The 14,071-nt window shown below is 36.5% G+C and overlaps 1 non-coding gene across 1 annotated transcript; it reads right to left on the bottom strand.

Moving 5' to 3' along the window:
- Positions 1-11,168: 11,168 nt before the first annotated feature.
- On the bottom strand, positions 11,169-11,276 carry LOC148567640 (small nucleolar RNA R71). The gene has a single exon (XR_015882168.1). It is a non-coding gene; the product is annotated as a small nucleolar RNA R71 (small nucleolar RNA).
- Positions 11,277-14,071: the final 2,795 nt, after the last annotated feature.

Genomic DNA, 14,071 nt, shown 5'->3' with positions numbered 1-14,071 from the left:
TAAAATTAGAAATTAAAACAATTAATTAGTTAAAAAGAATTTTGAAAAAGGGGTTAGTTATTTTCGAAAATTGGAGAGAGAAAAGTAGTTAGCTGGTTTTGAAAAAGATATGATTGAAATAGAAAACTTTTAAAATCAAACAAAAAGTTAAGTAGTTAATTGAAAAAGATTTGAAAATCAATTTTTGAACAGATAAGAAGTTAGAAAAAGATTTTGAAATTAAGTTTTCAAAAAGATATGATTGAAATTTACTTTGAAAAATATTTAAAAAGGATATTAGAAAGATTTGATTTTTGAAATTAAAGTTGATTACTTGACTAACAAGAAATTAAAAGATATGATTCTAGAATTTAAAGATTGATCCTTTCTTAATAGGCAAGTAACAACTTGAAAATGTTTGAATCTAAATATTAAATGTTAGCATTAATTTCAAAAATATGAAATAAAAATAAGGAAAAGATTTTGAAAATCAATTTTAAAATTTTTTAAAATATTAAGAAGAAACATGAAAAACATTTGATTTTTGAAAAAGGATTTGAAAAGATAAAATTTTTAAATTGAAATTTTGACATGACTAACAAGAAACAACTAAATTTTAAAACTTTTTGACTAAATCAATTCAAAATTTCGAAATTTATGAGAAGAATAAGGGAAAGGTATTATTTTTTATTTTTGATTTTTTAATGAGGAGAGAGAAAAACAATAAAATAACACAAAACATAAAAATTTAAGATCAAAATAACAAATGCATGCAAGAACACTTTGAATGTCAAGATGAACACCAAGAACACTTAGAAGATCATGATGAACACCAAGAACATAGTTTTGAAAATTTTTAAGAAAAGAAAAACATACAAAACACCAAACTTAAAAATTTTTATTCTATAGACACTAATAATTCAAGAATGCATATAAAAAACAAGAAAAGACACAAAACAAGAAAATGTAAAGATCAAACAAAGAAAATCATTAAGAACAATTTGAAGATCAATGAAGAACACATGCATGAATTTTTCAAAAATTTTAGAAAATTAAAGGCATTCAATTGACACCAAACTTAAAATTTGACACTAGATTCAAACAAGAAACACAAAATATTTTTTGTTTTTATGATTTTAAAATTTTTTTTGGACTTTTCGAAAATTATGTTGGAAAAAGAAAATAAAAAAATACAAAATTTTAATAAGAATTCCAAGAATCATGCAATGTTAGTCTAAAGCTCTGGTCCAAAGGAATTAGACATGGTCAAATGGCCAGCCAAGCTTTGAGTGAAAGCTTCAGTCCAAAAAATTAGACATGGCCAAATAGTCAGCCAAGCATTAGCATAAAACATACAAGGATGTCAATGAGAAGTGAAAGCCTCAGTCCAAAAGATTAAACATGGCTAAACAGCCAGCCAAGCTTCAACATATCTTATGAAACTCTAGAATTCGTTCTTAAAAATTCTGAAGAACACACAATTTTTTTTGAATTTTTTGAAAACTATATTTTTTTTGTTCGAAAATAAAAAAAAATAAAAAATAAAAAGCTTAAACATAAAATAAAATTACCTAATCTAAGCAACAAGATGAACCGTCAGTTGTCCAAACTCGAACAATCCCCGGCAACGGCGCCAAAAACTTGGTGCACGGAATTGTGATTCACACTTTTCACAACTCCGGTGCAATTAACCAGCAAGTGCACTGGGTCGTCCAAGTAATAAACCTTACGTGAGTAAGGGTCGATCCCACGGAGATTGTCGGCTTGAAGCAAGCTATGGTCATCCTTGTAAATCTCAGTCAGGCGGATTCAAATAGTTATGAGGTGTTGATAATTAAAATATAAATAAAACATAAAATAAGATAAAGTTACTTATGTAATTCACTGGTGGGAATTTTAGATAAGCGTATGGAGATGCTTTGTTGGTTCTAAACCTCTGTTTTCCTATTGCCTCCTTCCAACCATGCGTTACTTCCTTCCATGGCAACCTGTAAGTTCCTCTCAGTGAAAATGGTCCTCTATGGTTTCTGCACGGCTAATCAACTGTCAGATTTCTCATCTCAGATAAAAAATACCAGGTACAGCTACCGCATGGCTAATCATCTGTCGGTTCCCGCTAGCGTCGGAATAGAATCCATTGATGCTTTTGCACACTGTCACTTGCGCCCAACATTCGCAGGTTTAAAGCTCTTTGATAAACCCTGATTTCGTGATTTATCTTGTGCTTATTTTGGGGAATTTTATCACCTTTTCCCGTAGTTAATCAATGAAATAGCATGGTTTTGTAATTCTCCCTTGAATTGTGCTTAAGTGTAAAAACATGCTTTTTAGGCCTTAAATTGGTGATTTTAATTCACTTTAATTCCATTCGATACCTTGATGTGTTTGTTGAGTGATTTCAGGTTTGTAAGGCAAGTATTGGGTGGAAGAAATGAGGATAAAAGCATGCAAAGGGGAGAATGCATGAAGAAACAAAGATTGGGAATGCACCAACGGATGCGCACGCGTACAAGGCGCGCACGCACAGAAGTGGTTTCGCACAAGGACGCGCACGCGTACATACCGCATCGGTGCGGATGAAGAAATAGCCAAATCGACGCGCACGCACACATGGCGCGTACGCGCCGATACTCTCACGTGGCCCACTTAAAGGTAAAATACTGGGGGCGATTTCTGAGCTGCCCAGGCCCAAATCCAACTTGTTTCTGAGTGTATTTCATGCAGAATTGAAGTCCAAGCAAAGGGGGAGCAATTAGTTTTAGCCAACATGAGCCTTTAGTTAGTTTTCTAGAGAGAGAAGCTCCCTCTTCTCTCTAGAATTAGGTTAGGATTAGGATAGATTTTTCTAGATCTATGTTTAATTACTTGATCTCATCTTGTTTCTTTTATAATTTCTCATTTCTACGTCTTGATTCTCTTATTTGTGATGTTAATTTCTCATTTTGCTCTCTTTTGTGATGATGAACTTATGTTGGATTTGATTTACAATTAATGCAATTTGATGTTGATGTTTCTTTTTATTGATGAATTGAGTTGTGAAATTACTTTACTTGCAATTAGTAGTTGGTAGATTTTATTATTATTGCAATTTATGATGTTTACTTTTATTGCCTTCTACATGTTTGATGAAATGTTCTCTTTAGTTATTGAGTAGTTTTGTCAACTCTTGGTCTAAGCTAAGGGAATTGAGTAAACATGAGTTATTGGGTATGATGTATTTGGTGATTTGAGAACCCTTGGTAATCAATTTGATGCCCATTGACGCTAACCCACTACTAAGCTAATTAGTAGGTAGGTTGGGATTTAAGGGTTGATGTGATCAAACCTTTTTGACATACTTCGAGCTTAGGAGTAGATGTTACGTACTTAAAGCTTTTGAGAAGTAGACTTAATGGGTTGGCCTCTCATGATTACCAATATTTGGTTTGTTGACAAGGATGCCGATCTCAATTACCTAAGTCTTAGCCAAGAGTTCTTTATCTTGCTTTCTTCCATTACTTGTTTGATTTACTTTTCTGCCCTCTTATAAACCAAAACCCCCTTTACCCCTTCATAGCCAATACGCACACACTTCATTGTTCCTAGGGAGACGACCGGGAGTCCAAATACTCCGGTTAATTCTTATTAGGGGTTTTGTTCTGTGACAACCTAAATTTTTGCATGTGAGGATTCTTTGTTGGTGTAGAACTATACTTGCAACGAGAATTCATTCAATTGAGGAAATTCTATATCAACAAAAAAAAACCCACACATCACTCTTCACAGTCATCCCTTCCCGGATCCTAGGAATGACTGCCAATAATTCTAGCCTATACCACGAAGATACTAATCTCACGGACACGGTCCATGTATTAGATATCCAAGAGAATATACTCTGGCTGTCATCCAACGACTACGTTGAACATCATGTAGACCGCTTTGTGGTTGTCAGGCACGCGATCTTGGCTAAGCGAGTAACGAATATTGGGTGATTGTCACAGATCACCCCTTCATTCTGACTTAACTGAATTAAGTACGAGAGTATATCTTGGAGAAGAAGTAGGCGTGAATTGAATAGAAAAATAGTAGTACTTGCATTAATTAATGAAGAACAACAGAGCTCCACACCTTAATCATTGGGGTGTAGAAACTCCACCGTAGAAAATACATAAGTGAAAAAGGTCTAGGCATGGCCGTGAGGCCAGCCTCCATGGTCTATGATAGCCTAAGCCCGATCAAAGATAAAAAGACGTAAAATAAATCTCTAAAAGTAGTTTTTATACTAAACTAGTAACCTAGGGTTACAGAAAATGAGTAACTAAGTACAGATAGTGCAAAAATCCACTTCTGGGGCCCACTTGGTGTGTGCTTGGGCTGAGCATTGAAGCTTTTTCGTGCATAGGCTGTTCCTGGAGTTAAACGCCAGCTTTGGTGCCAGTTTGGGCGTTTAACTCCAATTTTGGTGCCAGTTTGGGCGTTTTACGCCAAGATGTTTTAGGCTGGATTTGGACGCCAGTTTGGGCCATCAAATCACGGGCAAAGTATGTCTATTATATATTGCTGGAAAGCCCAGGATGTCTACTTTCCAACGCAATTGAGAGCGTGCCAATTGGGCTTCTATAGCTCCAGAAAATTCATTTCGAATGCAGTAGGGTTAGAATCCAACAGCATCTGTAGTCCTTTTTCAGCCTCTGAATTAGATTTTTGCTCAGGTCCCTCAATTTCAGCCAGAAAATACCTGAAATCACAGAAAAACACAAAAACTCATAGTAAATTCCAGAAATGTAACTTTTGAAAAAACTAATAAAAATATAATGAAAAATAATTAAATCATACTAAAAACTATGTAAAAATAATGCCAAAAAGGGTATAAATTATCCGCTCATCACCATACCTCTTAGAAATTGAACAAAATTTTGGTGAACACCAAACTTGTTTTATTCTAAGTGATCCATATAAAACCAATGAATATCTATCATAATTTATATATTCATTATAAGGAACATTTTATTTGCTACCATACTACCATAAACTCATAAAATGATGCAATGTCTAGTTTATCTATTCATGAAGTTGAGCTTTTGAGCAAAAGTGAATTTCTTAAAATTCATAGCATATATAGACACCAAACTTAATGTTTGGCTATATACTTAAACAGAAAGAATGACTATATATCCTAGAATGGTTCTATGATCAATCATGCTTGAAAAGCTATTTTAAAGTGCCTTTAGGCACACCAAACTTAGGAGTCAAACATATGTTCCAAAATTATATGTGCCATTATCAAATCCACTCATGAGAGCTCAAATTTATGATAGAAAAACCAATAATTATTGAAATTAAAATAACAGCAAGAACATTAAATCATGGGCTGCCTCCCTTGGAGCGCTCTTTTATTGTCACTAGCTTGACATTGGTCCCTTGTTAGGCTGGTTGATAATTGTGGTGCCTTAGTTTGTCTCCTCTCACTGTGAGCCTTCTTCCTGTGCGCTGATGGTCAATCTCCACATGCTCAAGTGAGAGTATCTTGTTGATGGTGTAGTAATCATCAGTTTGTGGATCTGTCTCCGACTGTTGATAGATCAATCTTACTCTGTCCCCTTTTGAGAATCCTTCAGTTGGTATCCTTTTGTTCTTCCACCCTTTTGGAATCCTTTTCTTACTCTTCGTTCCTTTCTACAATTGTCCTTCTTTCCTTGCAGCAGGTTTTATGTCAGGGACCTCCTTCTCAATAATCAAATCTTTAATCCCTTCCTGCCTTCTCTTCTTAGCCTTCACATGTTCCTTTCCCTCTTTTTCTTCTCCAATGTCCATCTCTTGCTTTGCAGATGAGCTGATGAGCACTTCATTGGGTTTTTCTTTCCACTGTAACTCTTCTTCTTCAACTCTCATGCAGTTTTTCTCTTCAACAGTATGCTGTACTTCCTAAAAGACATTGAAGGTGATCTTCTCATCATTTACCCTCAAGGTCATTTCTCCTTGTTCCACATCAATGATGCCCCTTGCTGTGGCCAGGAAAGGTCTTCCCAATATAATAGAGTCATTCCCCTCTTCACCTAAGTCTAGGATTACAAAATCTGCAGGAAATATGAATTTCCCCACTCTGACCAAGAGATTTTTGATCACCCCCTTAGGAATTACCAGAGATCTATCCACTAGCTCCAATGACATCTGTGTAGGCTTCACTTCTTCTATAGATAGCCTTCTCATCATAGACAGAGGCATGAGGTTGATACTGGAGCCCAAATCACACAGTGCCTTGTCAATGACTGTGTTATGAATGGTACAAGGCAAGTAGAAGCTCCCAGGGTCTTTGAGTTTTGGTGGGATGCCTTCTTGGATCACTGCACTACATTCCTGGGTTAGGATCACTGTCTCTTTCTCATTCTAGCTCCTTTTCTTGTTGATGAGCTCTTTGAGGAATTTTGCATATAGAGGCATTTGTTCCAGAGCTTCAGCAAGTAGAATGTTGATCTCAAGTTTCTTAAACACTTCTAGGAATCTGGGGAACTGTTGGTCTTTGATCTCCTTTTGAAATCTTTGAAGATATGGTAGAGGAGGGGTGTAAGGCTTCACTTCTTTCCTCTGTGCTTGTGAATGTTCTTCAATAATCTGCTTCCCCTTCTTTGAAGCTTGAGGTTCCTCTTTCTCCTTGAGCTTCTCTTGGTCTTACTTATCTTTGAGTGTCACTTCTTCCTTGCTGCTTGCCTTATCAATCTCAACTGGCCTCTTGTTAGTTTCTTTCTCAGCTGGTCTCTTGTCATTTACCAAGGTTCTTCCACTCCTTAATTGGATGGCTTTGCATTCTTCCTTGGGGTTGGGAATGGTGTCACTTGGCAGTGCATTAGTTGGTCTCTCAGTCACTGTTTTCTTGGATAATTGACCAATTTGCCTCTCTAGATTCTGCAGTGAGGCCTCATGATTTTTGTTGGCCAATTCTTGGTGCTTGATCATCTTTTCCATCATCATCTCCAAGTTGGAGATTCTCTGAGATTCGTGGGGTGGTTGTGGTTGATTATGGAATGTTGAGGGTGGATGATAGTTATTTTGGTTAGTGGATGAGTTGCTGGGTGGATAGTAGTTGGGTTGAGGTTGATTGTTTTGTGGTTTTCTATATGGATTTTGGTTAGTGTTTTGATGGTTTGTGTTTCTGAAGTTATTTTGGTTTAAGTTTCTTTGCCAAGGTTACTGGTTTTGGTTCTCTCCCCATTTCAGATTGGGGTGGTTTCTCCAGGATGAGTTGTAAGTGTCTCCATGGAAGTCATTTGATCTGGAACCTTGGTTGTGCATGTACTGCACTTGCTCTTGCTGCTGCTCCTCATAGTTTTCCTCGTGCTGTCCCCACATCACTGATGGTTGGTTAGTTGTGCTTACTGTTGTATGTTGCAATTCATCCATCCTCTTTGACATTGTTTTAATTTGTTGTTGGAGTTGCTAGTGCATGAGTGATGAGCGGATAATTTATACCCTTTTTGGCATTATTTTTACATAGTTTTTAGTATGTTTTACTTACTTTTTGTTATATTTTTATTATTTTTTATGCAAAAATCATATTTCTGGACTTTACTATGAGTTTGTGTGTTTTTTTGTGATTTCAGGTATTTTCTGGCTAAAATCGAGGGACCTGAGCAAAAATCTGATTCAGAGGCTGAGAAAGGACTACAGATGCTGTTGGATTCTGACCCTCCTGCACTAGAAATGGATTTTCTGGAGCTGCAGATACCAAATTGGCGCGTTCTCAATTGCGTTGGAAAGTAGACATCTTGGGCTTTCCAGCAAGGTATAATAGTCTATACTTTGCCCGAGATTTGAAGGCCCAAACTGGCGTCTAAACGCCAGCCAGAGATCCTTTTCTGGCGTAAAACGCCAGAACTGGCACCAGAACTGGAGTTAAACGTCCAAACTGGCACCCAAGCTGGCGTTTAACTCCAGGAATGGCCTATGCATGTGAAAGCTTCAATTCTCAGCCCAAGCACATACCAAGTGGGCCCCAGAAGTGGATTTCTGCACTATCTGCACTTAGTTACTTATTTTCTGTAATCCCTAGTAACTAGTTTAGTATAAATAGCACTTTTTACTATTGTATTCATATCTTTGGACGTTTAGTCCTTAGACATTGGAGGCTGGCCACACGGCCATACTTAGACCTTTTTCTCTTATGTTTTTTCGACGGTGGAGTTTCTACACCTCATAGATTAAGGTGCGGAGCTCTGCTGTTCTTCATGAATTAATGCAAGTACTATTGTTTCTCTTTCAATTTACGCTTACTTCTTCTCCAAGATATACTCTCATACTTAATTCAGTTAAGTCAGAATGAAGGGGTGACCCGTGACAATCACCCACTATCTTCGTTACTCGCTTATCCAAGATCCGCGTGCCTGACAACCACAAGCGGTCTACATGATGTTCAACGTAGTCATTTGATGACAGCCAGAGTATATTCTCTTGGGTCTCTAATCGACGGACTGAGTCCAGAGGTTAGAACCTTCGTGGTATAGGCTAGAACCAATTGGCAGCATTCCTGAGATTCGGAAAGTCTAAACCTTGTCTGTGGTATTCCGAGTAGGATCTGGGACGGGATGACAGTGACGAGCTTCAAACTCGGGAATGTTGGGCGCAGTGACAGTGTGCAAAAGAATAGAGAGATCCTATTCCGATGCTAGTGAGAACTGACAGATGATTAGCCGTGCGATAGTTATACCTGGTATTTTTCATCCGAGATGAAAAATCCGACAGTTGGTTAGCCGTGCAGAAACCGTACTTGGTATTTTTCATCTGACAGGATCTTACAGCTTGCCATGGAAGAGAGCACGCATGATTGGAAGAAGACAATAGGAAAGCAGAGGTTCATAAGCAACAAAGCATCTCCAAATGCTTATCTGAAATTTCCACCAATGAATTACATAAGTATCTTATTTTATTTTACGTTATATTTATCCTTTTAATTATCAAAACCTCATTTGAATCCACCTGACTAAGATTTGCAGGATGACCATAGCTTGCTTCAAGCCGACAATCTCCATGGGATCGACCCTTACTCACGTAAGGTATTACTTGGACGACCCAGTGCACTTGCTGGTTAGTTGTGCGGAGTTGTAAACAGTGTGATCACAATTTCCCGCATCAAATTTTTGGCGCCGTTGTCGGGGATTCTTTGAGTTTGGACAACTGACGGTTCATCTTGTTGCTTAGATTGGGTAATTTTATTTTATGTTTAAGCTCTTTAGTTTTAATTTCGAAAAAAATTTTAATAAAATCATAAAAACCAAAAAATTTTGTGTTTCTTGTTTGAGTCATGTGTCAAATTTTAAGTTTGGTGTCAATTGCATGTCTTAAATTGTTCTTAAATTTTCGAAAATTCATCGTGTTCTTTTTTGATCTTCAAGTTGTTCTTGTTGATTTTCTTTGTTTAATCTTATGATTTTCTTGTTTTGTGCTTTTCGTTGTTTTTCATATGCATTTTCGAATTCATAGTATCTAAACATTAAAAATTTCTAAGTTTGGTGTCTTGCATGTCTTTCTTTTCTTAAAAAAAAATTTTCAAAAATATGTTCTTGATGTTCATCTTGATCTTCAAACGTTCTTGGTATTCATCTTGACATTCAAAGTGTTCTTGCATGCATTATTTGTTTTGATCTTAAATTCTTATGTCTTGTGTCATTTTGTTGTTTTTCTCTTTCTTCATTAATTCAAAAAAATCAAAAATAATATCTTTCCCTTATTTCACTCATGAATTTCGAAAATTTTTAAAATTTAGTTGTTTCTTGTTAGTCAAGCCAAAATTTCAATTTAAAAATTCTATCTTTTCAAATCTTTTTCAAAATCAAATCTTTTTCATTTTTCTTTCATGTTTTTCGAAAATCATTCAAAATAAATTTTCAAAATATTTTTCTTAATTTTATTTCATATTTTCGAAAACATTACCAACAATTAATGTTTCGATTCAAAAAAATTTCAAGTTTGTTACTTTCCTATTAACAAAGGTTCAATATTTAGACTCTAGAATCATATCTTTTAGTTTCTTGTTAGTCAAGTCATCAACTTTAATTTTAAAAATCAAATCTTTTTAAATCTCTTTTTTAAATCTTTTTCAAAATAAATTTAAATCATATCTTTTTAAAATTCTAATTTCAAAATCTTTTTCTAACTTTCTATCTTTTCAAAATTTACTTTCAAATCTTTTTCAATTAACCACTTGACTTGTTTTAATTTAAAAAAAAAAGTTTACTATTTCTTATCTTTTTCCAAAGGAAATAAAAGCAAATTGAAAATTGCTTAACTACTTTTTCACATCTCATTTTCGAAAACAACTAACCACTTTTTCAAAATTCTTTTTAATTAACTAATTATTTTATATTCTAATTTTATTTTATTTCTTTTCTTAAATTTCGAATTCTAACTTACAATTAAATAAAAATAAAAATATTTTTCTTCTCCCTCTTCTTAAAATTCGAATACTCTCTCTCTCATCTCTTTCTATTTTTTTATTTATTTACTAACACTTCTCTTCTACTCATAATTCGAACCCTCTCCCCCACTCTGTGTTCGAATTCCGCTTATTTTCTCTCTACCTCATTCTTCTATTCTTCCATTCTTATACTCACATAAAGGAATCTCTATACTGTGACCTAGAGGATTCCACTTCTTTTCTGTTCTCTTCTTTTTCATATGAGTAGGAACAAGGATAAGGACATTCTTGTTGAAGCTGATTCTGAACCTGAAAGGACTCTGAAGAGGAAGCTAACAGAAGCTAAAGCATAACACTCTAGAGAGGACCTTACAGAAATTTTTGAAAAAGAAGCAGACATGGCAGCCGAACCCAACAACAATAGTGGAGATGCAAGGAAGATGCTTGGTGACTTTACTGCACCAACTTCCGACTTCTATGGAAGAAGCATCTCAATTCTTGCAATTGGAGCAAATAACTTTGAGCTTAAGCCTCAATTAGTTTCTCTAATGCAGCAGAATTGCAAGTTTCATGGACTTCCATTGGATGATCCTCATCAGTTCTTAGCTGAATTCTTGCAAACCTGTGACACTGTTAAGACCAATGGGGTTAATCCCGAGGTCTACAGACTTATGCTTTCCCCTTTGCTGTAAGAGACAAAGCTAGGATATGGTTGGACTCACAACCTAAAGAAAGTCTGAACTCTTGGGAAAAGTTGATCAATGCTTTCTTGGCTAAATTCTTTCTACCTCAAAAGATGAGCAAGCTTAGAGTGGAAGTCCAAACCTTCAGACAGAAGGAAGGTGAATCCCTCTATGAAGCTTGGAAACGATACAAGCAATTGATCAGAAAGTGTCCTTCTGACATGCTTTCAGAATGGAGCATCTTATGTATATTCTATGATGGTCTATCTGAATTGTCCAAGATGTCATTGGACCACTCTGCTGGTGGATCTCTTCATCTGAAGAAAACACCTGTAGAAGCCCAGGAACTCATTTAAATGGTTGCAAATAACCAGTTCATGTATACTTCTGAAAGAAATCCTGTGAATAATGGGATGACTCAGAAGAACGAAGTTCTTGAGATTGATACTCTGAATGCCATATTGGCTCATAACAAAATATTGACTTAGCAAGTCAATATGATTTCTCAGAATCTGACTGGAATGCAAGCTGTATCTGGCAGTACTAAAGAAGCTTCCTCTGAAGGAGAAGATTATGACCCTGAGAATCCTGGAATGGAAGAAGTGAATTACATGGGAGAATACTATGGAAATACTTACAATCCTTCATGGAGGAATCATCCTAACTTCTAATAGAAGGATCAACAGAAGCCTCAACAAGGTTTCAATAATAATAATGGTGGGAGAAATAAGTTTGGCAATAGCAAGCCTTCTCCATCATCTTCTCAGCAATAGACAGAGAATTCTAAGCAGAGCCTCTCTGACTTAGCAACTATAGTCTCTGATCTATCTAAGACCACTCTCAATTTCATGACTGAAACAAGGTCCTCTATCAGAAATTTGGAGGAACAAGTGGGTCAGCTGAGTAAAAGAGTTCCTGAAATCCCTCCTAGTACTCTTCTAAGCAATACAGAAGAGAATCCAAAGAGAGAGTGTAAGGCCATCAATATAGCCAAAGTGGCCGAACCTATGGAGGAGGAAGAGGCAGTGATTTCCAATGAGGAAGACCTCAAGGGACGTCCACTGACCACTAAGAAGTTCCCTAATGAGGAACCAAAGGAATCTGAGGCTCATACAGAGACCATAGAGATTCCACTGAACTTACTGTTGCCATTCATGAGCTCTAATGAGTATTTCTCCTCTGAAGAGGGTGAAGATATTGTTGAAGAGCAAGTTGCTCAGTATCTAGGAGCAATCATGAAGCTGAATGCCAAGTTATTTGGTAATGAGACTTGGTAGGATGAACCTGCATTGCTCATCAATGAACTGGATGCCTTGGTTCAACTGAAATTAACTTAGAAGAAACCGAATCCCGGAAAGTTATTAATACCCTATACCATAGGCACCATGACCTTTGAGAAGGCTCTGTGTGACCTGGGGTCAGGAATAAACCTCATGCCACTCTCTGTAATGGAGAAACTAGGGATCTTTGAGGTACAAGCTGCAAAAACCTCGTTAGAGATGGCAGACAAATCGATGAAATAGGCTTATGGACTTGTAGAGGATGTCTTAGTGAAGGTTGAAGGCATGTACATCCCTGCTGACTTCATAATCCTAGACACTGGGAAGGATGAGGATGAATCCATTATCCTTGGAAGACCATTCCTAGCCACAGCAAGGGCTGTGATTGATGTGGACTGAGGAGAGTTAGTCCTTCAATTGAATGAGGACTACCTTGTGTTTAAGGCTCAATGATCTTCTTCTGTAACCATGGAGAGGAAGCATGAAAAGCTTCTCTCAACACAGAGTAAAACAGAGCCCCCACACTCAACTTCTATGTTTGGTGTTTGGAGGCCACGATTAAGCTCCGAATCTCTGTGAAGCTCTCTAAGAGCTCACTATCAAGCCATTGACATTAAAGAAGCGCTTATTGGGAGGCACTCCAATGTTATTTAATTATATGTATTTTTTATAGACATTTGTTTTCCATTCCCATGTTATGCTTTCTTTAGGTTGATGATCATGTGGAATCATAAAAACAGCTGCGGAATTAAAATGAAATAAAAAACAGCATCAAAAACAGCACACCCTGGAGGACAGGCTTACTGGTGTTTGATAGCAGAATGGGCGTTTAACACCCATGCAGGCAGCATTCTGGGCGTTAAATGCCAGAATAGGCAGTATTTTGGGCGTTTAACGCCAGAAATGGCAGCATTCTGGGCGTTCAGAAAAACGCCCAGTAAAGAAGGATTCCTGGCATTTAACGCCAGCCAGGGTATCTGGCTAGGTGTTAAATGCCCAAAGAGGCAGTCAAGTGGGCATTAAACGCCAGAATGGATAGCATTATGGGCGTTTAACGACAAGATGACACAAGGGAGGTAATTTTGTTTCCAATTCGATTTTTTTCAATTTTTCATGTTTTAAATCATGATTTCTTTGCGTCAAACATATTTTAAACGTTCATCTTTCAATTTCTATTTTCAAATATTAATAATCATTCCAATTATTTTTAATTCTCTTTTTAATTCATTTCAATTCCTTCTAAAACGTTTTCAAAACTTACATATCTTTTCAAATTCTTTTCAGCTCTTTTTAATTTTTCTTGTATACTGTAATAAGTTTTCAAAATTAATTGCATCATTCTTTTTCTACTCCCTTCTATCTTATTTTGCTCGAGGACGAGTAAACCTTTTAAGTTTGGTGTGGAAAAAGCTTTGCTTTTTGTTTTTCCATAATCATTAATGACACCTAAGGCCAGAGAAACCTCTAGGAAGAGGAAAGGGAAGGTAGTTGCTTCCAACTCTGAGTCATGGGAGATGGAGAGATTCATCTCAAAAGCCCATCACTAGAAAGATGATGTAGCAAACAAGAGAGCCCACTCATGGACTTCAACAAGAGCTATGAGGGAAGAGCAACAAGGGCAAGAAAGAGATATTGAGGAGCTCAAGCACTCCATAGGATCTTCAAGAGGAAGAACTAGCCACCGTCACTAAGGTGGACCCGTTCTTTAATTTCCTTGTTCTTATTTTTCTGTTTTTTTCGTT

Source organism: Arachis ipaensis, chromosome B4, assembly GCF_059453495.1.
Source record: "Arachis ipaensis isolate K30076 ecotype BB chromosome B4, ASM5945349v1, whole genome shotgun sequence".
Lineage (NCBI taxonomy): Eukaryota > Viridiplantae > Streptophyta > Magnoliopsida > Fabales > Fabaceae > Arachis > Arachis ipaensis.
Note: the sequence above shows the minus strand (reverse complement) of the source record. Positions and strands in the feature narration are given on the sequence as shown.